This window comes from Mesocricetus auratus, unplaced genomic scaffold (genome assembly GCF_017639785.1).
Source record: "Mesocricetus auratus isolate SY011 unplaced genomic scaffold, BCM_Maur_2.0 Super-Scaffold_100676, whole genome shotgun sequence".
Classification (NCBI taxonomy): domain Eukaryota; kingdom Metazoa; phylum Chordata; class Mammalia; order Rodentia; family Cricetidae; genus Mesocricetus; species Mesocricetus auratus.
In genome coordinates this window covers 56,575,207-56,602,553 of record NW_024429266.1, presented here as the reverse complement: position 1 = coordinate 56,602,553, position 27,347 = coordinate 56,575,207, and the positions used below count along the sequence as shown (strand labels likewise).

General features: G+C 49.9%; 1 protein-coding gene and 1 long non-coding RNA gene across 2 annotated transcripts in view; one reads left to right on the top strand and one right to left on the bottom strand.

The window, feature by feature from the left end:
* The window catches only part of Lrrn2 (leucine rich repeat neuronal 2), a 58,315-nt gene that overhangs the window by 16,912 nt on the left and 14,056 nt on the right, over nt 1-27,347 (top strand). The gene's annotated exons all lie outside the window — the stretch shown is intronic.
* The window catches only part of LOC121136738, a 28,613-nt gene continuing 25,877 nt past the window's right edge, over nt 24,612-27,347 (bottom strand). Inside the window, exon 3 of the long non-coding RNA XR_005873834.1 lies at nt 24,612-24,772. This is a non-coding gene — a long non-coding RNA (uncharacterized LOC121136738). The remainder of the gene's footprint in view (nt 24,773-27,347) is intronic.

Sequence of the window (27,347 nt, the reverse complement as noted above, 5' to 3'; positions counted from 1 at the left end):
TAAGACAAGAACCAACTCCTGCCCATAGGGACGCACTAAGGATACACCGGGTCCCACTACAGAGAGTATATGAAAATATGCACATAGCCTTAAAGAGAACCTGTGCTTTGGGCCAACCAAGCCCTTACCAAGGACCCCAGGTACAACTAGGCTCTACTCAAGGAAGAAATCCCCCTTGAAGTGGTTCTGAATAATCAGACCCATGTCATCACACAGGTTCCAGTACCAACAGTTGTACATGGTAGAGTCCATGTTGACTGAAATCCTGGAGGAGGCTTCTGTCTGAGTGGGCATTGGAGATCAGGTCCCAGACCTCTCTTCTCAGCAGTGGTATTCCAGGGACTCACAAACTCAGAGCTGGAGGAGTGTTTTAGGAAAGCAAACTGTCCATTGTGATGCTTACAAATAGCTTAAAGCAAGAGTTCATAGTATTTGTGGTTTCTTGGTGCTCATTTGGAACTGTGTCCTCTGCCCCTGAAATATGTGAGCACTATCATCAGAGCACCAAAGAGACGCTATAATGGCTTGTTTGAGTAAGGACTCCCAAAGGGTGGTGTGTTAGAGGTGTGTTTTCCAGAGTAGCACTGTTGGGAGGTCACCGGGACATTTCCTCAAAAAGGATTGTAGGAACCAGTCTCTTCCTCTTTTCCCATCCCTGCCATGAGGTGAAGAGTTCGCTTTGCTGCATGCTCCACACCGTGACATTCTTCCTTACCAATGGCCTAAAGTAACAGGAATAATCAGTCATGACTGAAACTTCTCAATGTGTGGGTTCAATCAACCTTTCCTCTTTGTAAGTTGATGCATCTCATGTATTTTGTTACAGTAGTGGAAAGCTGACTAAAATAGATAGAATGGTAACTTGGGCCACCACAAGAGCAGAGGGGTAACATATCTGATTTAGGATTGGTTCTAAGAATGCAATTAGAAGTTTGGTGCTTGAGGGAACCGAATGGGAAGGAAAAACTTGTGCAAAAGAAATGGTCACTGGTCTAACTTTGGTGGTACAAGAGATTACAAGAGGTTGTAAGGAGAGCCTATAAAAGAAAAGAATGCAGACAGGCAGAGGTTAGGCCCAGAAAGAGTCCAAGGGAGACATGAAGCTAGGAGTCAAGAGCCAGGGTTCCTAACCTGCTGACTGATCCAGGAGCTCCCAGAGGTAGAAAGCTGGGGAGATGGGGATGGATAGGAAAAAGCCATGAGATCCTAAGCCAGCCATCAGAGGCTTAAGCAGGAGGGACCTGTGTGTGGTAGTGACAGGCCAAGGGGACAACTTGATTATTCATCTTAAGGCAGAGGAAGTAAGTGATTGGGTTTCCTGGGGTGGGAAGGGCTGAGGCTGATTTTAAGAGTCCCTTCCCTGCACACCAGAGGGAAGGCAGGTGGAATGGACAGGCTGGCAGAGGGGGCATGGAGGATGGGAAAGAGACCACAGCTGCCCTCATCCACGGTGCAGACAGTGTGCAGCAGAGTGCGTTCCCTTGGGCAGTGCAAAGTGCTGGCAGCAGGCCGAGGGGAGAAGGGACCAGGCTGAGGTGCCGATGACCTGGAATCACACATCTGTGACAGGGCAGCTCTGCCGGCGTCTGTATTTTCTTCCACAACGTTTTAGGAGGGGACACTTTCCAGTGCTTTAATGGAGATAAGGCAGCAGTGGCCTTAACCCTTCTGCAGAGCCTGGCCTCCTCTGGTGGACAGCCCATTCCCCTAGGCCTTGTTGTTTCAGGGGTTTTCTCTACCTTGAAAGCTTCCATTGTTTCTCCTTGGCCTGACTTATAGATGGTTCTGACTCTGAGTCCCTCTGCCCTCCTCTGCTCCCCTGAGCATGTGTTTCATTTTTTTCTCTCTCCTCCTAGATCTGGCAACATCAGCTTAATAGCCTCCCCAAGGGTCAGGCTGGGAAGATGGATGCTAGCCTGTGGGGGCTGTGTCCTGCCTTTCCATGAGAGGATGATAGAAGGTGGGGTACAAAGAATGGATAACACAAGCAGACACAACACACAGCTCATAGGATAAAGCCCGCAGAGTGTCCACCTGTGCCGAAGAGTGCTGTGTGGACTGGAGAGCCCCGGACTGCTCATCTAATTAGCACTGAGTTAGAGAAGGCAGAGTGTGTTTCCCAGTGTAAAGCAAGGAGAAACCAGACTCGGCTCAAAAGGTATCCTGCAAAGGAGCAAGTGAATAATAGCCACACCGCGCATGCCAGCGCAGGGCCGGCGGTAGCTGCCCTTGTTTGTAGACATGGCACACCGAATGCTACTGCAGGGTACTCCAGAATCATCAGCTGCTCTCAGTGAGCCTCCCATGATGCGTACAGGCTCCTGCTGGCCAGGCTAACTAGTAGTGAGAGGTATCATGGCTGCCATCCACATGACACCCTCTGCCCCCGCCTGTGCCCCTGCTGACACACCCCACGTCCATGAGCTTCTCTGTCTCCTCAATCAGTGCTGGTTGGTGCCCCCACTGTACCTTTGGCATCTATGGTTCAAACGAAGGTTCAGGAGGACACCTGGGGCAGAAAACACAAGACTGAAGGGACATCTCAAAGGCTGTGCAGGAAAAACTGTAAGAAAATGTGGATCCATGCCTCACCTCTGGCTTGGGGTCCTGTGTAGCCCTATGTAATCTTGAGCCTCATCAAAGCTCGTTGGGCCTCTCCTTCCCCATCAAGGCCATTTCCTCAACCCAGTCCCCCGAGCCATTCTGAGAACAGAGAAAGGCCCAGAAAAGTCAGTTTCCAGTCGTCATCAAATAAGCTATATCCTTACAAGGGCCATAAGCTATATCCTTAGAAGAGCCATCCCCAGGCAACTTGCAAGTATTCAACTTCTATTTAAGTTCCAGGTCCCAGCTACTGACCAACTGTTCCACCTGGGTTGGTCATTCTTTAACCACAGATCAACTTTCCTCTACAGAGTATAACTCAGCACCCCGTTCATATAGAGTACCTGGGAAAGTAGACCGTAGTAAGGCGAGAGTAGTTTCTAGATCCTTGAATGTCCTATCACAGACTGAGGAGGGTGGCAAGGACAGTGGACAGATTCCCATCCTGAGCTGTATGGACCTGAGTCCAGTTCCCACTGTGTGTGTCGCTGGCTTTGGACAGGTGGGTGAACCTGTCTTGGTGTCATCATCTGAAAACCAAGCCAAAGCATTGTTCAGTGGTGACGGTCTTGTAAAGGGCCGACACGTATGTAAAGGAAATCCGTTCCACGTCCTATGGGTGGCTCCGTTCCCTCTCACCAAAGCCCTCTTAGATCTTCAAGTCAAGGGCAGGACATCATCCAGCCTCCCTTGGCATCTGCCTTTTGAAATGCCACATTGTCTGCACCCTCCCCGGGGGCACATCTCCAGTCACAAGTCTTTGGGATCCAGCCTCTTCTCCCTGCTGAACAGCAGGTGCATGCTGAAGGATGCCAGACTGATGAGACCCACTCTGCAGACCCTGCCATCTCAGGCCATCCCTCTGCTGGAGATCAGCCCTCCCCAGCAGCATACTCCCCGGGGAACTTGACAAGGTCATCCAGCTGTGGGCAGGTGCCAAGCCCAGGAGTGCTGGAGAATGCTCCTAGCTTGGAGGGATTTTGCTCCCCTTGTCTTCACTTCCTGCCCTGATCCAAGGTGACTCAACTGTGTCACCTGCAGTTCTGACAGCCCTTCCTTTATGCCACAGTCTGACCAAGCTCTGACCTTCCCTGTCACGGACAACTGGGAGCCCGTCGCCACCTAACCACCTGTGTGGCTCCTGGCAAAATAGCACTTGAACCATTTGGACTCTTTGTCTGAATAGCTGTCCCAGTTTCCCTGTGGTCGTATCTGCCCTGTGGACTGCCTGCTTCAAAATAGCCTTTAGGGTGGGGAGCATTAGAAATGACTATGTAATGAAAAAATCAATACATTTACAGTTCAGACTGGGGGGTTCAGAGATCTGTATTTCAAACAAAGACCCACGCGATTAGTAAGCACAATAAAGTTTGAAAAACACTGGGGGGCCTCCCTCCCCATGTTTTATTGAGGTAGAATTCATAAAGAACAGCAGATTCTCAGTGTGGCAACTTGATTAACTCGAATGTGAGATGTGCAGTGTCTCCCACGTTATCACTCCCAGATCAAGGCCTAGAACACACAGTTATCACCCTTGTTCCTTTACATCCCGTGATAGGAGGGGAGACTGCCATTTGGAGTCTGGCAGCACGGGTTCATCTTGCCTGTTTTTAACTTCGCCTGAACATTATGTCAGTGCTGCCTGTGTTCTACGGGGCAAACCACCTCTCTCCCGTCCTGTATGCTTTGACCTCTCCTGAGACCCAGAGAGAAATCAGGCCTGACCCTGACCCCTGCCGTTTCAGTTTCCTGGTCCTCCTGCCTCAGCTTTGTACAGACCATACTCAAGTGTGGGTGTAATTCCTCAAGCCTTACATGCTCGGCAGCTGGGGAGACCCTGGGCCATCTCCCATCAGTCCCTCTCTACACAGCAACTAAAGTTGCTCATTTGTTGGCTGTGGGTTGCTAGAGAGTCCAGGCACACTCCAGATGAAATTGTCCAATTTCAGCTACAAATGAAGAGACAAATGAGATGGAAATTGCACAGAACAAGCCTCCTCCTCGTGTGTAGGTATCAGAGCTGACACACTGAGCTGTGGAACCAATTCCAGCCCTTCTCCACAGCAGGATTAGAAGAGCCTTCCTAACAGTGGGAAACACCATCTCCTCCCAACCCAACCAAGCAGAGAAGCAGCCTAATAGGCTCCTGGGAGAAGGTAGAGTGTGAGGTGTAGCGTGTGTGTGTGTGTGTGTGTGTGTGTGTGTGTGTGTGTGTGTGTGTGTGATATATGTGTGTGTAGATGTAGTGTGTGTGTGTGTGTGGTATATATGTGTGTGTGTGTGTGTGTGTGTGTGTGTGCCTGTGTGTGTGCATATCTGTAAGAAGAGAGGAGGAAACACATAGAAGACACTGGCCAGGTACTAGAGAAATAGAGAAAGAGGATGACATTCATCTCCCCCCCCCAAAAAAAACCTTAAAAAAAAACCCAAACTTTTAATATTTACTACAGGCCAGCCCCATGCTGGGTGTTCGGACTGTAAAAATGAACAAGATCTGCCTCTAAGAGAGCTTAGCCCAGGGATGGAAAAGAAAGTGTTGGTGACAGGGAGAGTGGGGAGAGAGGGGTCACATAGCTGAGAGAAAGAACGACTGGGAGGAGCTGTGAGCAAGGCAGGAGACTGGAGAGGAGAAGAGGCCGCTTTCCTCCCTGGCCAAGAAGGGGGCCAGGAGAATGCCCTGGGAAGAGGCACAGACACCCTTGCAGGCAGCAGTGTTAGTTCTCGGTAAAGTATCAGTCCAGAACAAACCATGCGTGCTATCTTCTCCCCTGTAAAGAAGTTCAAAGACCTAGGGTTTCTCAGACTCTGGGCCTCCGTGGCATCCATTTTCTTTGTTAAGAGAGTTGCAAAGAGTCAGGGAATGCAAATTTGTTTTCATACAGACCCAAGCTAAATACAATTTTAGTAATAATAATAATAGCAAACACTTATAAAGCACTTACCATGAGCCAGGCTGTTCTAAGCACTTCACACATATTAACTCATTTGCATAGTAAGTATGCTAGGAAAAAATACAACCTATGATGCATTTCAAAACCAAACAAATGACTTTTGAACTATCCAACACCCACACACAGTCTAAGAGCTCTGTATCAACTGCTCCTCCACCAAGGTGAACATGAAACCAGAAGTCCTAGAATACTGGTTTCAAAGGAGTTCCAGGTAGCCTTGAATAATTCTAGACCTTAGCGGGCCAATAGGCTCATCACCTCCCTCCTTTCCCTCTGAGCTGACATACTCCATGGCAAGCCCCGGGCAAGGCACTCGGGCTAAGAAACCCTGGAGACATCATGAAGGATGCGACCAGTGGTTAAGTGGAGGGTGGCTTTCTCTCTGGGGACTGTTCTGCTCCGATCTGTGTGCATCACATCATTGCAGATGTTGCAAACATGATTGCCACTGGGGAACTAGTTTCCATAGCAACAGACATACAGTAGACCCTTGACATCCTCAAGGGATACAGCTAGCCCTTCATGAGCCTATGAATTAGAGAGGACCCATTGTTCCTCCCATAAAATGCAGTAAAGTATGGCTTGGAAATGTAATGAATGGCTAGCGAAGTTACCATCACCTAGCTCCCAGCCTCCCAGTGGCCTCCCAGTACCAGTCTCTCAGCCCTTGCAGGTCAACAATATAGACTGCATTGTGTCAAATCACACCACTTCATCCTAAACCTGAAATGCTAGAGTCTGCTGCAGCAGTAGCTGGGGGGGGGGGCGCATTAACCCTGAAATGCTAGACTCTGCTGCAGCAGTAGCTGGTGGGGGCGCATTCTGGTTAAGCATAACAGACTAAATACGTCCAGGAGCCTCTGCCACCTCCCAAGCCACACTGACGTGAGAACAAAGGAGGGACAAGAAGAAGAGAGCAAAGCTAATAAGCAGCATCCATCCCATTATGGAAATTGAAGATAGCACATTGACTTGGCAGAGAACAGAAGGCATCTTAGAGGGCTGCAGGGAGGGCAGAGAGATGAACGGGCAGGCTCCTGCCACAGAGGCTCAGAACATGGTCCTGAAGGTGTGGTGTGGAACAGTGACACCCTGGGTCACCTCCTAAGTGCATCTCACCCTGTGACTGTCCTCGCCTTACCTCCAAAGCACCCCAGAGAGAACTTCGTTTCCTGGGTAGGCTGACCAGGAAGCGAGTACTTGAGGATAAGAGCACAGATGGGAATGGAGATGGAGGCATGATGTTGAGAACCGGAGAGTTGCCAGAAGCTTGCGGGCCACACGGAGAGGCCCCTTGCCCTGCTTTCTCGGGCAGCTCTAGAAATGCTGGTGGCACTGGGAGCACAGGTGCCGAGCCCTCTCGCGGTGACAGTTCACAGCTCTGCTTGGCCATGTGGAACTTTTAATCAGCCTTTCAAAACCTCTCTCATAAATGGGAGGCATCTAATATTGTGGGAAAGGTAAAATAAGTAGAAAATAATGTGAAAAAAATCACACATTATGATGAAGGAGGAGGGGAGGCCCAACAGGACACCAGACCAACATAGCTGATATTCTCCAAGAGACAAGAAGATGAATTATGGCCACAAAATAAGAACACAGAATGCTTTTTAAAATTGGGGACTAGTTCACACATCATAAAATTCATCCTGTCAGAGCACACAATTTGGTGGGGTTTTGTAGATTCACAAATCTATGTAACCATCAACCTTAATTCTAGAATATTTTCATGATCCCCCCTCCGTGCAGGAAACCCTGTGCCTATTAATAGGCACACTCATTCCTCCGCTCCCAGTCCCAGCCATTTGCTAACTCCTTTCTATGGCTATGAAACAGCCTGCGCTGACCTTTCATATAAGTAGAACCATTTAGTATGTAGCTGTTCCTACTGGCTTCTCGCACTGACATGTGTTCAAGGCTCCATGTTGTTGCACACATGGTTACTTCGTTCTTTGATGTGATTGGGCAACAATACTGCAATTCATGAATATATTTTATTCTACTTGTTACATATTACATTTTAATCCATGCTGGTGGATTTTTGGATGATTTAGGCTCTCTACAGAAAGATGCTAAAAAAAACGAAAAGAAAAAGAATGAGCTCTTGGAAACTTAAAATATGTTCTGTCTGGATGTGGTGGCTCACATCTGAAGTCCAAATTCATGAGGCAAAGCAGGATCATCAAGAGTCCCAGGCCATCCTGGGCTACATATCAAGATACTTTCCCCAACACACTAAGGTCTGAGATGTAGCTCAGTGGTAGAATTTTTGCCTAGCATGCCTAAGACCCTAGGTTTGGTTGCTGGCACTGTAACCACATATCTATACATTGTGCGGGTGTTCTGTTTCTTAAATAATGATGGTTTGTTCTGTTTCTTAAATAATGATGGTTATTTTTTAGATTGCAAGGGTCCACTCAGTGATGGGCACAATTAATGAAAGAGAGAGCACCACTAAAGCTAAATGCAACAACATGAATCTGTAGGTCCAGGACAGAATTTGGGAGACTAAGGTAGGAGGCTTGCTTGAATCAAGGAGTTTGGGAACTATTTTAAGTAACATGTCAAGACCCTGTCTCACATGTCACAATATTAAGGATAAAATCAAGATTCTACAAGTATCCAGAAAGATAAGGATGGGCTTTAAGTTGCAGCAGACTTCTCTGCAGCTACCCTAGCAGCAAGCAGATGATGGAACAGTACCTTTGAAGATGCCAAGGAAGGTTGTTTCAATGCCAAATTGTACCAAAATGTCAGTTGGCCATGCAGATTGAACAAAGATGTGTAAGCATGCAAATTTTCAAGAAATTTACTCTTTTCTTCCAAAGCAACAGGAAGGATCTGGGAAGATGGCTCAGCAATTAAGACCACTTAGTGCTTTTGTGTGATGCCAAGTTCTTGCACGGCTCCAGGGACTGACCTGACTGGCAAGGGCAGTGAAGGAATGAAGAAAGGACAAACACACAGAAAAGCTGGGATTGGACAGTCTGGGCTCTCTGAAGGAGAAGTCTCGGCACCCGGGAGCTCAGCCTGTTTATTATGTAGAGAAGCAAGGTTATTGCATACAGCTGAATCGAGGAGGCAGGTTTAGCTTATCTAAGGAGGAGCGGTCTCTATAGGGGAACAGTGTTCAGACTGTAGTCATGGTTTGGGAGCAGAGAAAGCTATGACTGGACATTTTTTTGCACATACTGTAAACATTTGTAACTAGGACCCCACGGAAGGTTTTGTCGCTCCATGAGGCATTGGGGTCCTTGGCATGGTCTTGCCCACGTCAATAGCACACATTTGCTCAGGGCTTCATCTGCCCAGGCCTTCCTCTGCTCCCACAGCACAGGTCCTGGGTTTGGTTCCCAGCACGTACGTGGCAGCTCACACAACCATCTCAAACCCTAGCTCCCGAGTTCTGACTCCCTTTTCAGCCTCTGAGGGCACTGTGTGCATGTGGTGCACACACATGCCTGAAGCCAAAACACTCACACACACGAAATAAATAATTTTCAAGACAACTGGAAGCTGGGCAGTGGTGGCACATGCCTTTAATCCCAGCACTCTGGAAGAAGAATCAGGTAGTTCTCTGAGTTGGAGACCAGCCTGGTCTAAGAGTGAGTTCCAGACTGCACAGAGAAACCCTGTCTGGAAAAACAAAAACAGAAAGTGCAACTGGAAGATAAACTGTATCAAAAATAAGGTTTTATACTGTCTTGTTTGTTTTGTAGTCCTGGGACTTGAACTCAGGGCATTGAGGTTGGGGGGAAAGTGCTCTCTCTCTGAGCTACAGGCCCAGGAATCAAAAATAAGGTTTTTAAAAAGGTGTCATTAAACCAGGCGTTAGTGGTGCATACCTTTAATCCCAGCACTCAGAAGACAGAGGCAGGTGATCTCTGTGAGTTCAAGGCCAGCCTGGTCTACAGAGCAAGTCCAGAACAACCTCCAAAGCAATACAGAGAAACCCTGTCTTGAAAAAAAAAAAGAAAGCAAGAAAGAAAGAAAAAAGTGGCATGAGACCAGGGATAGAGACCAAATTTGTCTGCCACCATAGGACAAAGCTGAAGAGACAATGTTCGAGTGTAATAGCAGTTAGCCCTGGGGAGCAGAATGGAGCATGGTTTAATTTTCCTCCATGCCTTTCTGTGTTCTCACTTTTCAATAATAATGTTATGGTGTACCCACCAATGGCTGTGATTTGTCACATGCAGATACAGACAGCCAGCAGGCAGGAGATGTGCTGAGGAAACAGAAGTAACAGAAGCTAAGAGGAGATGGGTGGCTCTGAGGCCACTGTGCAGACTCTAAAGCCATCATCCTAGATTGCAGGTGTCATAGCCATAAGCCACATCTGCCTGTGTGCCCTGCTGGATGGAAGGCCTCCTCAGGACACACTGGGTCTTGTTTTGCTTATTTACTACCTGTCCCTGGCACTGGAAGAGAGGAGGTAACAGCTGCAGAATAGATGCACTGTGAGAACGAGGAGAGAGGAAGAAGAAATAGCCCAAGTGTGGCATGAGGGTTTCAGGACACAGACTCCGAGGCTAGGCCGCCAAGATCCCAATCCCATCTTCAGCTGCAAGGCCTGGTCTCTTACACCCTTGCTTACAAATGAGGGCAAAAGCACTAGGTGCAGGAATCTATGCTAAGCCCTTAGGACAGCCCCTGGAAGGTCCCAGTGTAGGGGTCAGTTTGTCATTACTTCATAGCGGAGGAGCAGAACCTGGAGAAGCTTGAATATCTCTCACATTTAGAGCTGTGCTTGCATCCTGCCCATGAATAGCAGACACTGAGTTCTGAGCATGTGCTTCTGGGTAGGGCCCAGACCCGGCCCTCCATTTCTTCCAGTGCAAAGCAAGAAAGCAAACTGAGGTGCCTGCTGCCATCTTTGCTGCAGCAGCTCTGACCTGAGGGCCAGGCCTTGCTGAGGGGTGGAAGCTGCCCAAGGAGTAAGCCCTAAGGCGTAAGTAGAAGGGGGAGAAGACTCTGCTCCCAAGTCAATGCTCTCAAGACTTTTGTGTGTGACAAAGGGACAGTGGCTCCAGAGGCACACAGGCTGGACCCAGCTTTGCATCTGAATCGGCTGCTTGGGAGCTGGGCTCCTCCTAGGTCTCTGAACCCCACCCTCGGAGCAGCAGGGTGGACTGAAGGAGCGTGGGGTTTGCATGTTAGCAGGGCTCTGTGGTTCTTGGACATACTCTGCCTTCGATTTGTTTTCTCCTTTTGAGACAAGGTCTCATGAAGCCCAGGCTAACCTTGAACTTGCTTTGTAGCCAAGGATGGCCTTGAACTGCTGATCCTCCTGTCTCAGGGTTCATGAGTGCTTATGCAACCAAGCCCAGCTCTTTGTTCAGCAGTAGGAGGTGTGGCTCTCCTACTGGAAACAGCCACTGTTTATCCAGTCCCCCTCCACCCGGATCGCTTTTTGACGACTTTAATCTTTACAACCACCCTGAAAAGTAGGTATGACTCCACTAATTGCACAGCAGAGGAAACCGAGACCCCGGGCAATTAACTTGCCAGACATCAAACGTAATGAGACAAAGCCAGATTTGTAACCAGCCCTTTGCTCTTCTACAGTGCCCACACACCCACTCATAGATGGGAGGGACAGTGAGTGACAGGGCAGGAGGGAGGGTCCCCGTGCCTGCCTGTCTTTCCCTCCCTCTCTCGGCTTCCTTAAAGTTCATCAGGTGTACACCCACTGTTTTGACAGCCCTTGACACTGTCCACCACCTTTCTCTTCCCCTTTTCCCAGCCTCCTATTGTCCCCTGATTAAAGGCTTGAGAAACTCCCCCTGCAATGTGCTGCTTGGCAGTGTGCCAACACCCTGCAGGGGAAGGCAGCAGCAGGCACCTGGTGCCTCAGCACATGGAGCTACCTGGTCACTAGTAGGGACCAGCTGGGGAAGGGAGGCAAAGAGGAGGGAATTGGCACAGGGAGGACAGGACAGGGCAGGCTGCCGGTGTGTGTCAGCTGGGAGGAGGGGCTGGAGAAATGCATCTCTCCTCAGTTACTTAGTTTTCATTCCCGAGCTTTCCTCTTCGGTTCCCAGCAGCCCTCATTTTCTGCCTGGTGTCTGTCAGAGCTCCCCTTAGGATGCCTTCACCCCAGAGCCTTTGCCATGCTAGTCCCCCTCTGCCAGTCATGGGCTCTCCCCTGCCCCAGGCTGGAGAGGTCTGGGGATGCAGATGCTGGAAGATGGAGACGAGTTGGTCACCCCCTCTCGGCTCCCTCGTCATTCTCAGCTCCCCAGTCTCTTCTTCCAAGAGGCCTCCTGAAACATGGGAGTACCACATCACTCCCCTGTTACTCTAGCACATGTCCTGACATGTCACCACAACCTCAGTGACTTCGGGTCTCTCTCATGTAATGCTTCATGGTCCTGCCCTTCACAGGTCCAGCTGTGCTGGCAGGCTGTTTTCTCAGATTTAGGCTACAGAAGGTCAATTCAAGGTTGTCAGGCAGACCATGGGGGCATCTGCTCTATGCCCCATTTGTGTGGTTAGTGACATCAGGTCCTGTTGTAGAACCAATATGCTGACTATCAGCTGAGGGCCACCCTTATTGTAGAACCAATATGCTGACTATCGGCTGAGGACCACCCTTAGCCCCCAGAGGCTTTCTGCTGCCTTTGCACAGGTTCCTGCACCTCAGAAGCAGTGAGATGTGAGACAGATCCCAAAATGCTGGAGCTCTTCTGGAGCTGGAGAAAGACCCTTCTCCAGAGGGTTCATCTGCTTAGAGGTATCCCACTCAGATAGCCGAGACACTCTCTGACCTCCAAGTCATGTAACGTGATGGAGTCTCCAGGTTCCAGAATGGGAGTCTCTGGGGGGCTATTTCGCCTGCAAAGTGCCTCCTGAGCCCTTGTCACACACGATGCCCTCACCCCATGTCACCCCCATGAGACCAGTAACTGGTGTACGTAACTATACCCCCTTAGTGCTTGGCACGTAGTGAGCTGCTGGGCTTGTCGAGTGAGTGAACATTATGGTGGCCCTTAAATCCCCAAAGGAAATGGAAACATCTAGAAAATCCAAGAAGGCTTCCCAGGGCCTAGGGCCTGTAGCCTGATGGCAGCTGGAGTCACATAGGCCAATGGTCCCTTCAGCCTTAGGGAGTGGTGTCCAGGTGGAGGCGGGGCCTGCCTCCCTTCACTGGGTTCAAAGCCAGTCCACCTGGGACTTCAAACAATTAATTTCCCCAATCTGCAAACCGATCAGCTTCTGAGGAAAAACAATTAGCCCACTGCAAATTGTAATTGTCATCTCACTCCTGATTTTAATTTGGACTAATGAGGGCTAAGTGATTCCGGCTGCCTCCGACTCCCACTGTCCCCAGGCCTAGGCCCTCACCTGCCAGTGGGTGTTAACCCTCAGCTACCCGTCCTGCAGCTGGAGCTGAGGGGCCTTTCGGGGCTGGCACGGTGCCCAGGGCGGGTGCAGCCGGAGGAGGAAAAAGAGGGGGAATCTCTGGCCCACGGGGAAGCGGCATGTTTACAAGGCTCATAGGCAATCAAAGTCTTATTGAATGAATTGACTACGGGCCTGATCCTTGTCACAGCCAGTTACCTCTGCCGTGCAATCTCAGGAGGCCTGCTTCCAGGAGCATCTGTCAGCTTCCCTCTTGCCAGAGAGTCTCTACCTGGTCTTTGCTCCCACCACCTTCCTGCCTTGACACAGCAGCTGAGAGAATGCTTAGTGTTCACATCTGCCAGCTGTTGGGGTCAGTGAGTATGTGACCTTGGCCGGTTAGTCTAACCATATGTCCTGATAAACAAATCATGGCCTAGAGATCGAGGGTCTTGGCCAAGGTCAGGACCCACCAGGACCCGCCAGGACCCCGCAGGACCCCAGAACTCTTCCTACTTTCTGTCAGTGCTTGCAGAATCTCCTCACCCCTGTGTGTTTCTTAAAATGCTGGCTTGTTTCCTGCACCCACCACAACACCTGCTCCATCCAAGGCTGCGGGAAAGGAAGAAGCATGCCCTGGCCCGTGCCTCCCTCTGCCTTGACCCATCTCTCACCCCCACTTAGCCTCATGTCTGATTGGATTGGCTTGACTTATTTATCCATCCACCTGTCCATCCATCCATGCAGTCACTCTGTGATACAGCTGTGTGCTGAGAACCATGCCAGATTCTGGGGATGAAAAGATTGACCCCCCACCTGCCTTCCAACCTCCCTAATAGCCTCTAGATATGGAGCCCTCCAGCCCAGAGCTCAGCCCCTGGGAGCTGTTCATCAACACGAGTGTTCCCCTGGGGCTGGAACAGCACCAGCGAAAGGCGTGTACTCTCCCCCAGCTTCTGCCCTTTATTGCAGAGGCAGCCACTTATCTACCCATGTCAGTCCCGGCAGCTTGAGGGCATGTTTGGAATCCTGAGCGTTGGCCCTGGCTTTGACCTTAATATGCTCCGTGACCATCTACAACCCTATCCTCTGACCCCCTCCAACTTGAACGCAGGGCCTTGGCCCTGGAACTCCCACCAGGCTGTGGATGATTCTGGAAGAAGCTTGCCCTACCCAGCCAGCCTGCCTTTCAGGTGCTGGTAGAGACAGCAGAGCTAGGGCAGGAGGGTCCTACTCTCCTCAGAGAGTGGAGAGCTAGGCCCGCCACCACCGTGGGTGACCCTGAATCCTGAGCTTCAAGTCTGCCATCTGAAAAGTGGGGATGGTAGTGCCCAGATGCACGGTAACAAGTAGGCCTGGGGCCCAGGAGTCTACCCTGCGGGGCACAGAGGACCATGTAACTGGTTTGGGGTGGATACTCTCACCCAAGTTCTGCAGGGTTGGAAAGTGCATCCATCCGGACATGGGGAAAGCAAAGATTTTACTTCTTGCCTTCCTAGGGGCCGAGGGGTGGAGGATATTTCAGACTTCTTCCAGCTCTCTCATGCCAGGAGTTTGAAGCCAGGAGACCCATGATATTGAAGGCCAGGCAATTAGGTGTCCCCTCCACCTGTGGCCTGCACAGGTCCCTTTCTCTGATCCTACTGCCAACCCCTGACTCAACCAGTTGTAATCCGTGCTCTTCCTGACAGTCCAACTTTAACTGAGTCCCTGTCTTAGAGTTTCTATTGCTGCGATGAAACACCATGACCAAAAAGCAAGTTGGGGAGGAAAGGGTAATAATTAAGCTTATACTTTCACATTGCTGTTCATCACTGAAGGACATCAATCAGGGCAGGATCCCAGAAGCAGGAGCTGATGCAGACACCATGGTGGGGAGCTGCTTACTGGCTGGTTCATCATGGCTTGCTCAACCTACCTTCTTATAGAACCCAGGACCAAGAACCTAAGGATGGCACCACCCACCATGGGCTGGGCCCTCCCCCATGATCACTAAATGAGAAAATGCCTTACAGCTGGATCTCGTGGAAGCATTTCCTCAGCTGAGGCTCCTTCCTCTGAAGACTCTAACTTATATCAAGTTAATACACAAAGCCAGCCAGCACAGTCCCCAAGTAAGTGGTAGAGGTAGGATTCGAACTTGTCTCTAATCCACAGTTCCCTGTAGAAATAGAATACAACCCATGATGTAATGGTGCTATTTGAATGATCTTATTAAACAAGTAAAAGGGAACAGGAGAAATTATCACCAAGTCTATATATAAAAATATTATTTCAGGGGCTAGAGCAATGGTTCATCAGTTAAACACACACACACACACACACACACACACACACACACACACACACAAAATTGCAATTCTTAAAGAAGACCTGGGTTCTATTTCCAGTACCCATGCTGGGTATGTAGTTATGTGTACAGCCTGGGTCCATTTGGACCACACACACACATACACAATGACAGCTGCTCAGTGGCCACTTGTGAGGCTGCCACATTAGACAATTCAGGCCACTGTTGTTGATGCTTTTCCTTTCTTTTTAGTCGCAAGGTGACGCACTTCAAAGACCTAAGCCACCTCAACTGATCTGGCTTCCCCTGGACTTCAGACTATCCTAGCCTCTGCCATTCTTCTTTAGTCTCTTTGGAGATTAACATCCACTCACCTGCCCACACACCACCTCTGGGACCATGCCCTCTTCCCCATCCTTAGCTTCTGGGACCACACCGTCTTTCCATCCTTAACCTCTGGGACCACACCCTCTTTCCATCCTTAGCTGTCCTGAACTAAGCCTTGTTGTCAGATTTTCTCACCTATAAGTCATGAGACAAAGAAGGCAAATGTTCCTCATTTACATTCGGGTTCTACCTGAGGTTTCAGCCTGTTGAGTGACACCTCTATCAAACCATCACCTTTGGAAATGCCAGAGTGGTTTTTGATAAGCCATCTGTCACTCTGAGGGCGGCAGACAGACACGGTGACAGTACGGTATATCTACTACACTGTGGATGCCTCTTTTACAATTGTGTAGTATTTTAGATCTCTTAAGGAAGGAAATGTGGGGTTAACCCCTCAGGCCCAGCTGCTCCTTTCTAGGCTGTGTAGCTCCTTCGTTCCTTTGCTACCTGTGGTCAGAGGTTTCTGGTCAACACGGGCCAGCTCTGAGCTCCTCCTCTCCCCCTGCGTCAGCAGTCAAGCCAGCCACTGTCTTGCTAGCCCTGACAGCCACAAAGGAAGTATGTGAGCATTGGTGGGACCCTGGGCTGGGCTGTGAATCAGGAGCTCAGAGTGGCCTGCCCGGGTCCTGGCTATGCCGCAGCTCATCTGTGCAGAAAGGGAGTTCACCCAGTTGCTAGCTGTTAGCTCCCCTTTTCTCTCCTCTCCCCCCACTTTTTCCACACACTCCAGCTTGGTAGCCATGGCTCTCCACCCCTCTTTCCTCTCAAGTTCAATAGAAGCAACAGGGTTTTCTTGGTTTTTTTTTAAGTAACATTGGCTAAAAACTAAAGAAAAATAGTAACACCCATATAAAAGGGGGAAATGCCTAAAAGCAAAGTAGGTACCAAGTGTTTTAAAATCATATAGTTCTGATCCATCAAGTCCCTGGGGAGATGGGCTGCGTGGGTCCAAGCAGCTTAGTCCCAGGCCTTCCTGTGTCTCTCCTGTGTCTGAGATGCCCCTCTTCCCTCACACAGAGGGTTTCTTCCTCCTGTCCTCCTCATGCTTTGACTTGAAGACACAGGTGACCACACACAGTGGGATGGCAAGTCACTAACTGGTCAGGGATGTCACCAAATCAGAGAAGGAGCCATTCTGGAACTTCTTGTCATAAGTAGAGAGGGCACCACCCCCTGCTTCACGTGGTGTCACTTAGTAGAGGGTGCCTTGGAAGCTAATATTGGGCCCTACATGTCACGCTGTCCAGCACCACTACAATGAACTCAGCCAGTTTCCTATAAACACATACATATAGGCCTGCATACATACATACATGCATATATTCCGCTATCCATCCTTCTGTTCATCCACCCTCTATCCATCTAATTACCCACCTTCCCATCCGTATTTCTATCCTCCCTGTCTTATCCATACTGTTAAGGTTTCTATTGTGATGATGAAACGCCATGATCAAAAGCAAATTAGGGAGAAAAGGGTTTATTTTCCTTACACTTCCACACTGTAGTCCACATTGAAGGAAGTAAGGACAGGAACCTAAACAGGGCTGGAACCTGGAGGCAAGAGCTCATGAAGAGGGCACGGGGCGGGGTGCTGCTTACTGGCTTTTACCTCCTGGCTCACTCAGCCTGCTTTCTTACAGAACCAAACCACCAGTTCAGGGGTGCCACCGCCCACAATGGGCTGGGTCCTCACATATCAATCACTAATTAAGAAAATGCCCTATAGGCCTGCCTACAACCCGATCCTTTGGAGGCCTTTTCTTAATTGTTTTCCCTCCTCTCAGATGTGTTTAGCTTGTGTCAAGTTGACATAAAACTATCCAGCACACATACATGCATGCATGCATACATACATACATACATACATACATTCACCCATCCATCCATGCATTTGTCCATTCATCCATCCGTCTACCCAACCAGGTAGACATCCATCTACCCACCCGTACATCTATCTCTCCAGCCACCAGTCCATACCTACAGCTACCCATCCATCCTCTATCCACCTACTTGTATAAGCAACTTTTCTTGTTACTGTGACAGCAACAGTTTAAGGGAGGAAGGGTTTGTTTTGGCTCACAGTTTAAAAATACAGTCCATTATAGTGGGGGAGTCATGGCAACGGGAACTTCGGCAGCTGGTTACACTGTATCCAGAGTCAGGAAGCAGAGAGAAACAAATATTGATGTTCAATTTTCTTTATCCTTTTTATCAAGCCTGGCACCCCAGTCCATGAAATGGTATTACCCATATTTAAGATCAGTTTTCTCGTATCTGTTAACCTAATTTAGATAACCCCTTATGGAAATGCCCAGGGGCTTGTCTCTTCAGTGATCTTAGATCCTGTCAAGTTGACAATCAGTATTAACAATCATATCACCTACTCATCCATCCACCCACCCACCCACCCACTCACTCACTCACTCACCCATCCATTCATCCCTCACCCACAATCCCATCTATCCATCCACCCACCTGCCAACCCGTCAATACCTACATACTTACACCTATCATCTGTGGTCTATGAAAAAGAGGTGGCAGGAACACAAACCACAGACACAGTTTTTCAGTGTTAGCCTTTCCCTGGCTCCTCTGGGGACTGTGCTGCAATTTCTACAGAAGGAAGCATCTTAGGAAAAGAACCCTTTCGGGAGGAGGCCACAGAAATCACTGGGCCTTGGGTAGTAGATCCGTGTTTACCATGGGTTATGAATGAGCTTTGGGAGCCCATTACAAATAGAGGGATACTCTCTCAGCCTGGACACATGGGGAAGGGCCTAGGTCCTGCCCAGGATGAAATGACAGACTTTAGAGATTCCCCGACAAGGAGGGCTTCACCCTCCCTGGGGAGTGATGTGGGGATTGGGTCGGGGGCTAGGGGGCTGGTGGAGGGACAAGGGAGGAGGGGTGGGAGAGGGAGCTGGGACTGACATGTGAAACATTCACGTTTATAATTTAAATAAAAACATATATTGAGAAAAAAAGAAAAGAAAAGAATCCCTGCTTCAGGGCTGGGCCAGTCTGCCTCCAGGTTTAGCTGTGTAACGTCTCATATGGCTCTTGATCAGTAAGTTGTCTTGGTTTCTTCCTCCAATAACTGCAGGATGTCTGTCTTAGACACACGACTCTGAGTTCTCATGCTTGTATGTTCCCTTCCTTGTCCCCTCCCTGCCCTTTCCCTCTTGGTGGGAGGTGCGAGGGGGAGAAGGTACCTGAGCTGATTGATGGCTTGGAGTAGAGAGGTTCAGACCCCAGATGGCTGCACCTGATCAGGCCTGCTCTGATAGAGAGGGACTGCCCCCTTAACAGAAAACTTCCATCAAAGGGTTCCCCTGTAATCTGTTCCACCTAACACAAACCAGTGAACACTGGTCATGTGCCCACCCCTGCCCTGAGGAACTCAGTCTAGGGAGTCAGCCAAGGCCACCAGCTCCTGCTAAGTTTGGGCCAGTGCTGTAGCAGCAGGATGTATGACAAGAGAGGACTGAATAACTAGAAATTCCTGAGCAGAGAAGAAAATTCCAGAAGGAGAGATTCAAGGACTTAGAAACACAAAGAAAGCTCCACATCGTGGGAGTACAGGGGATGGAGACGGTGGCCAGGCCAGAGAAGGAGGAGCTGCCCTAGTCACCAAGGAGACCAGCAGCTCTGGTGAGGACCGAGAGAAGAGCTGAGAGAGAGGCACAGAAGGGACGCCCAGATGGCCACTGTGGGACGCCAGGGAGTGGCTCCAGGGACAATTCCTGGAGAAGCCATGAGAATTGGTAGACTCCAGTCAGAAGAAACACAGGGAAGTGACCACCACTTCTACCCGACCAAGTGACCACCCCAAGGGCTCCCTTTTCCTCGTACTTCATTGGTGCTTCTAGAAAGTCAGTGAATGAAAAGAAAGAAAAGGAGGACATGAAGCTCCTAGATACGGGTGGAGGGAAGGTTATTGTAGGCATGAGGGACAGCATTGCTAGAGGCAGGGGCATCTGGCAGAGTCCAGAGTGAACATGACAGACTAAACTGGTCCATGTAAGGAGAGCGCAGAGGGGAGATGGGAGAGCCCAGAAGCCAAGTGGCCAGAGACCAGCATAGCTAACATGGCTAGGTTATATAGAAAAGAGCAGCTTAGTGAAGGAGCTCAGCCCCGTCTCTGGGCTGGAGAGTTTAGGGTAGGGAGCAGGGGTGTGGGGGGAGGGGTCAGGGGTGAAGGTATGACAGGCAGGATGTTTCCATAACAGGCACTGGCAGACCCTGAGAGACAGGATGGCAGAGTCCACTCTGACATGTCGGTAGGCACCTCAGATAGCCTATTAGGTTTGAGACCTAATAGTAATTCCATGTCCCTACCCATGCCCGCTGGAGAAAGGAAGTCACTTGTAAAACCCTGGGTGTATGTATGCCAGATTCTCTGTCATGATTCTAATGGGGGCCCAGGATAACATTGTGAGGTACTGTCCTCATTTTATGATCCAGAAACTGATGCTCAGAATGGTTAAGTAATTTGTTCAAGGTCAATAGCTAGAGAGATGCCAGGGCAGGACTTGAACACGCGTCTTTAATGTTTCCGAGGCTTTGTTCTCTTTCACCACGCAGTGAAAAGCATTAGGTTCCCAGCTTCCCGAACCTGCTCTCCTTCAAGCCCCTAGGATTCTGGGAGAATTTATATGACACCGGGGCTGTTTTCATCATTAAAGGCTGTCAGCATGGTGACAGGGAACGGGAGATACGGAGCTGTCACAGTGGGAAAAATGAGGCAATGAGGAAGGCGCTCGTCACTGCCTGTGTAGAGGAGGCCGGCGCTCAGCCCCACACGGGCTTTGCAGGCTGCCTCAGCTGTGTCTCCACTCAGGCCCCTCTGCCAGCAGACAGAAAGGAGCCTGGCCTCCAGACTCATCCCTGACTTGGGAAAGAGGACGCTGTAGCCACGGCAAGAGCCTCGCCAGTATCCTGAATCAAGCTGGGAGCAGCATTAGGGGGCAGAGCAGCCGCTGAGAACCTCAAAGCCCAGCCCTGAGACTGCCTGCAATTTCTGCCCAGCTCTGGCCTGGCCTGGAATCCCTACCATGGACTCCCAGGCTCAGAACTTTTGGATACCTTTCAGGTGGGACGACTCTATCAGGAAGCCGATCTTCAGATCTTCCAAGTCTCCCCTCTTCTTCTTCCTGCCCTGAACTTCCTGGAGGTGAAGGAAATGTGGCACCCCAGCAAGCCACTGTCAGCTTGGGGAGCCGCTGAGAGCTTTGAGATCATTTAAACTGCTCAAGGTCTTTGTGCTTGTCAAGGTGTGGGCAAAAGTGGGCTCTGTGGCTGAGAACCTGCCCAGTTTAGAGCCCTTCTGGATATTGGCTGGATATATTCTAAGGAAGGATGCAGGGTCCCCAGAAGAGTCTGCAGGGGAGTGGCTGGTGCTGTGGTCTGGGAAGTTCTCATCCTTCCCTGGTGGGAAACCCGTGCATTTCTAATAGAGTCGCCTAATCACCTGTTTAAGCCAGGCATTCCATGTATAATGACTCCTGGCTGAGACCAGAGAAATCCATCAGCTGTCTCCTGCGAGTGCTAGCCCCGCAGGATGTGGTCCCCACTGACTGCAGGAATACTGAATAGAGGCAGCTGGGAGGCTCCGAGAGGGGGTGTTCCGGTTGGGTTAACACCTTCCTCCCAGCTGGCCAGATCCTCCTGGGCACAGGTGCCTAGAGCCACAAGATGTGGCACCCAGGATCCTTTTCCAGCTGTGCCTGTGGCACGCAATGACAACTTCCAAGGCTGGTCCCTGGGCACCTGCCCTTCTCTGCCAACGGGGAGACAAGATGCCCATACCTAAGCCTTTCTGGGCCCTGATGTGTGGCTCTAAGGCAGTTGGTTCGTTGTTTGCCCAGAGTTTTGAGGTCTGGAGGACAGGCACGGGAGATGTAGATGCTATAGCTTAGCATGTTCATTATTATGATTTAGTCATTATTACTGGGGGAAGACTGCCCCTGTTCATTCCCTGAGAAAGCAGGCTGGTGGTAGCCTGTTTCACCACCCATGTCAGATGGCTGTAACTCCAGAGACCCAGTGCCCTCTTCTGGCCTTTGAGCACACACACACACACACACACACACACACACACACACACACAGAGTAAATCTTTTTTTTAAAAAAAAGCAAAACATTCTTTTTAAAGCTGTATAAAGCTTCAATATTCTGTAAGCTTTTAACAAATGGCGTCTATTAACATTCAAGGTAGATACTCAGGAAATTCCAGATTGGTTAGACTATCCATGGTCTGCATTTCCACCCAGAACAGATTTTTTGTTTTGTTTTTTGAGGCAGGGTTTCTCCATGTAGCTCTGGCTGTCCTGGAACTCACTCTGTAGACCAGGCTGGCTTTGAACTCAAATCTGCCTTGCCTCTGCCTCCTGAGTGTTGGAATTAAAGGTGTGCACCACCACTGTCCAGTGAGAGCAGGTTTCTTACTGTCAAATGTCACTGTTTTCTGGGAAGGCCGCATGGTACTGTAGGAGTGGGGACCCTCTTTCTCGGCCACTTGGCTCTCCTCTGCTGCATCTCTGCCTGCTCCGTGCTGTCTACTCAGCTCAGGGTGTCACATGATGTCCAAAAGTTGTAGGACCAAGGAGCAACCAGGTGGAAGCCTCAGGGTCTCAGAGGTAGGGAGGGGGGAGAGAGAAGGCCTCCCAACCACACTGGGAGGCCTTGCAGCCAGACCCAGGCCCACAGCTCTTGAGCATGCCGTGAGAGAAGAAGACAGACCCAGAAAGTCTTCACCGAGGTTTCATGCGCTGCAGTAACCAGGGTAGTTGTGTCCACTGTCCAAGTGCTGAAACCTAACTTACAAGCTGTTGGCTTTTGGACTCAAGTAGGGTGCATGCTTGTTTAAAGTCTCAGAACCGCCTGAGCCACTCTGCAAGCACAGTGAGAAGGTGGCATTTGCCCGTGGACCAGAAGCAGGCTCTCCTCAATCTTATCTGCTTGGACTCCCAGCTCCAGAGCTGTGGGAAATCAACTCTATTGTTTATTAACTACCCGGTTTATGGCACTCAGTGATTGTGTCCAAGCAGGCTGTGACAGTGACCAATCCAGCTAGGAAATAAAATACATGACTGTGATCTCACTGTACATGAATTCTCTCTAAAGAAGTTATTAGCATAACTCCGTCCCATGCATATGTATGTGTGTACTACGGATGTGTCTATATGTAATCACCTATTATTGGCATCACTGGTTCTTACCCCTTACTAGCTGTGTGGCTTTGGCTAGAGGTTTATATTCTTTTATCCCCCGTTACCTTGTCTGCATGATGGAGATGATACAACAGAACTATGAGGATTCACAAAGATGGTTATTGGCAAGCGCCTGGCAGAGAACTTCGCTAATTTTACTACATCCATTACATTTTATCCCCGCCCCCTGAGGAAATGGAATCCAAGAGGTTGCCCTGGTATGCAAATGTGGAGCCAGGAGGCTCAGGAGGCTCAGAGGAGGGTGATTCTTTCCCTTTGCAGCAGGCCCTGGCACTGAGAAGCAGAGCTCTAGCTCCTCTTGAGATCAGACAGGTCTAATCACCCGAGGAGGCCAAGGAGGCACAATGGCCAGCAGCCCACTGGGGCCCTAAGAACCAATGGCCTCCAGAACTGGCAAGGACTGAGTCCTGCCCCTGTGCTAGCTAACCCGGAAGGCCTCCCAGGGGCATGCAGGGTTATCAGCTAGGGGGCCATTCCACTTAGTGCAGACTGGGAATCTCACGGGCTTCACAATGCCCATGTAGCCACCAAGAAAATCCGAGTTGGTTTTCCTATGACATGCAGTGGTCAAGGCTTCGGGAAAGTTATTTCCTTCACCTCTGTACACCTCCATTTCCTCATCTGTACAATAGGAGTGTTAGCAGTTCCTGCTGCGGGGGAATGGGGCTCGATGAGGTCTAACCCAGAGCGGCACTGCTGACACTGAGGCTGGGGTCGAACCCTAGCCCTGAAAAAAACACAGCTTGAATAGTGGCGTTTGAACATTATTCCTTCACTGCTGCTTTGGGCCCAAGGGTGGAGAGCAAGCAGTCACAGTCCAGCCTCCCAATCCCCCCCACCATGCATGCATTCATGCTTTCTTGAAGCTAGAGGGAGGACCAGAGGCAGCAAGGAAGGGAAAAGAAACCCCCAGTGAATTCTCCCGTCTTCTCCCAGTTCCACGGCCCCTGCGGGAACCAAGCAGCATAATACAATGGGATTTAATAAAATGCCTTTAACTCACAAAGTTTGTCTGCTGCCAGCTCCTTAATTAAATTGCCTAATTCTGCTCTGCAATGGCAGCACAAACTCCTGTGTTTAAAGAGCACGGTGTTGCTATGGTGTTCACACCAGGGCAGGCTCAGGGCAGGCTGTGGAAGAGCATGCAGATGAGCAGCTCTCTTCCTGCCACCACAGTGCCTGCCCATGGCATCCTCCCAGGCCCTCGCCATGATGCCCAAAGCCCCCCTTCCGCCCCCAAGTCCCATTCCCCGTATATTGCATTTGTAAGCTAGGAAGCTGTCTTTCCTAAGAGGGAACTGGATCCCGGCTGGGAATGCAGAGTTGGACTCTAGAACTGGGAGGTTTGGGGACGTCTGCACAGTGCAGAACTACTTCCTACTCTGTGGGGCCGCAGCATCTCCCACACAGCCCCCTCTACCTTCCCCGATATCATGTACAGACCCGTCTGTACCCACTCAGCAGAGCCCCAAAACCCTGCTTAGGGTCTGCCTGGCTGGGTAAGAAACCAGGTTTGCTCTTTCACTTATGTGGAGAGGTGCGAGAAACGAGTTTTCTTTTGAAGATGGGGTTTCCAACCCTGACTTTTCAGTAAAGCAATCAGGGATCCCCCACACGGTGGAAACTATGAACAGTTTCCAACAGACAGCAAGGTTGGAGAAATCTTGTTGATACCCCATACCCACCGCCTGGTTTCACCACTAACCCCATCGGCTCGTGCATCATCCATCTTCTTTTTTAAATATTTTTATTTATTTATTGTATATACAGTCTTCTGCCTGCATGCCAGCGGAGGGCACCAGATCTCATTACAGATGGTTGTGAGCCACCATGTGGTTGCCGGGAATTGAACTCAGGACCTCTGGAAGAACAGTCAGTGCTCTTAACCGCTGAGCCATCTCTCCAGCCCCCATCTTCTTTTTGGCACATTTCAGACTAAGTTGTAGACCTTGGAACACTTCTCCCTAGAGAGTTCAGCATCAACAATGCTGGAGTTAAGTTTCGCTTATTTGTTTTACTATTATAAAATTTACATACAAAGAAATCCTAGAAAGTTCCGCTGGGACTCCATACATACTTGGATCCTCCCCTCAGAGACTGATACAATTGGGCTAGAGTAGATAGACCTTAGGTAACAGTGTAATTTAAGAGACTTGACTTGGTGTGCAGGCAAATACCTTTAACCCCAGCACAAGGGAGGCAGAGGCAGGTGGATCTCTCTCTCTGAGAGTTTGAAGCCAGCCTAGTCCACATAGAGAGTTTCAGGCCAGTTAGAGACATGTGATGAGATTCTTTTTCAGAGAAAGAGAGAGACAGAGACAGAGAGACAGAGATAGAGAGACAGCAACACAGACAGACAGACAGACAGACCGACAGACAGAGATCCCTCTCACTGCCTCAGCCTCCCCAATGTGGGGCTTGTGGCTACCACCACCCCACCACACTACAATCCCTTCATAATTCTCTGATATTGCAAGAACTGGAAAACACATAACAGGGAGCAAAAGGTGTTCCTTTTCCTGTCCAGTAGGTAGAAACAGCACCCCGGGCACCTGGGCCTGCCCCTGCTCTGCCTTCCCACACCATGCCTGTTCCTCTGGCTCTGTGTGTGTGAGCGTCACATGCCCGTGTGCACACTTCTCTCTGTGTGTACCTCTGTGCCCCACAGGTTCTCATGATTGGATTCCGCCATCTCGTGTGTCTTTGCCAGTGGTCTGTTCTGCTGTTTGTACACACCACAGCTATGAGACATGCCCATGTTCCTATGGTGACCAGGGTCTTGCGAAGCCCAGGATGGCAGCAGCAGATGAAGATGAGGATGCCAGTGGAGGTCACTCAAATAGGTGGTGATGACAGACAGAGCCACTGACGGGCACAGCTGAGAATGACACACATGGCAGGCACGGCGCCGCTGGTGTCATCAGAGAGAGAAGGAGGGCTGATTCCGCAGTGATGGCATGGCAGTAAATCTCAGGCAGTGGCATGGCGGTGGCTGCCGTGGTACTCTCGTCACCCATCCCTCTGAGCGGGAGGTGCCAACGCATGCTCATCCGATCTAGTGATTCACTTCTGAGATGAATATTGACTATCACGTGGAGGAAGGCTGTTTCCCTGGGACCCCATTTGAGACCCCTACTGCTACAAGCTGAGGATTCTTCTGAAATGCTGAGACCACCTGCAGACCCTCTCCCACAGACCCCAGAGGAGGCTCCCACAGAGCAGCTGCCCTGTTGCACTGACTTGGGGATGCCACACAATGCTGCGTACAGTGGGCCTTTGGGAATATTTGCTTAAGGTGTGCACAGGACTTGGGACGATCTTGATAATAGAATTCTATTTCTGGCTTGCATGATTCCCCGGTCCCCTCATACCCCATATGCTATAAGGAAGATAAAGGAAAATTATTCTGGGAACCCTCCCTCAACCTGACCAACAGGAGTGGAGACAGCAATACCTCAGAACACTCCAGAAATCTTATCAGCCAAAACTGGCAGCATTCAGAACTGATCTTACTGTACTTCTGGGAAAATGTAATGAGAACGAGATAGGACTGCACAGACATGCTGGATCTTTGGTTTTGGTTTGTTTGTTTGAGATAGGGTCTTTTGTATGCCACACCAGCCCCAAATTTATTGTGTAGTAGTGTCTGGCATTGAACCATTGCCCTTGCCTCCACTTTCCGAGTACTGTGATTACAGGTGCTCACCACCACCACAGTGACACACTTTCCTCTTTTAAGACGGGCTCTCAGTAAGTTAGCCCAGGCTGACCTTGAACTCAAACTCACAGTACTTCTTCTGCCTCAGCTTCCAAGATGCTGAGGTTACAGTGTGAGCCATTATATATACATATGTATATGTATATATGACAATATCCTTTAGATGATGTCATCCAATCCCTCCCTTTTATAGATTAGAAAAGACCAGCTTGCAGTAAATAAAATCCCACTAAAAAATGACAATAAAAACTTACCTTTTATGTTCACAGCATCTCTAGTGACACAGTGAACACTCCCCTGTGATCTGATTGGATCCATAGAATGGGCCTAGGACCAGGCTCATCTGACAGCTGGCAGCCCCGCCCTGGGAGGGGCTGAGCCAGCCCTACAGCTTGTGGTGCCTGTTTGCCCTCTTGTTCTAGATCTCTAAAAGAGAGGGAGGTCTTATCCCCATTTTCCAGAGGAGGTAGCGGAGAGTGAGCCTCTCACCCTAGCTGGCATGGTTTGTGAATGGCAGAGTTGGAGTGAGAACCCAGGACCCCTGGATAGCGTCCTAAGACTGCCATAGCGAAGCACCATAGACTCGTCCCTTCAAACAACATAAACTCCTTGTCTTGAAGTTCTGTGGGCTAGAAGTTCAAATTCAGGCGTTAGCAGAACTAGCCTCCCTCGAGAAGACCACAGGAACCTGTCCTTGCCTCTGCTGGCTTCTGCTGACAGCCATCAGTGTGTGTTTGGGGGGTGGGGGTGTTACATTCCTTTGCTTGAAGCTGCGTCCTGTCCCTTTTCCCTGAGTATCCGCCTCATGTGGCATTTTCCTC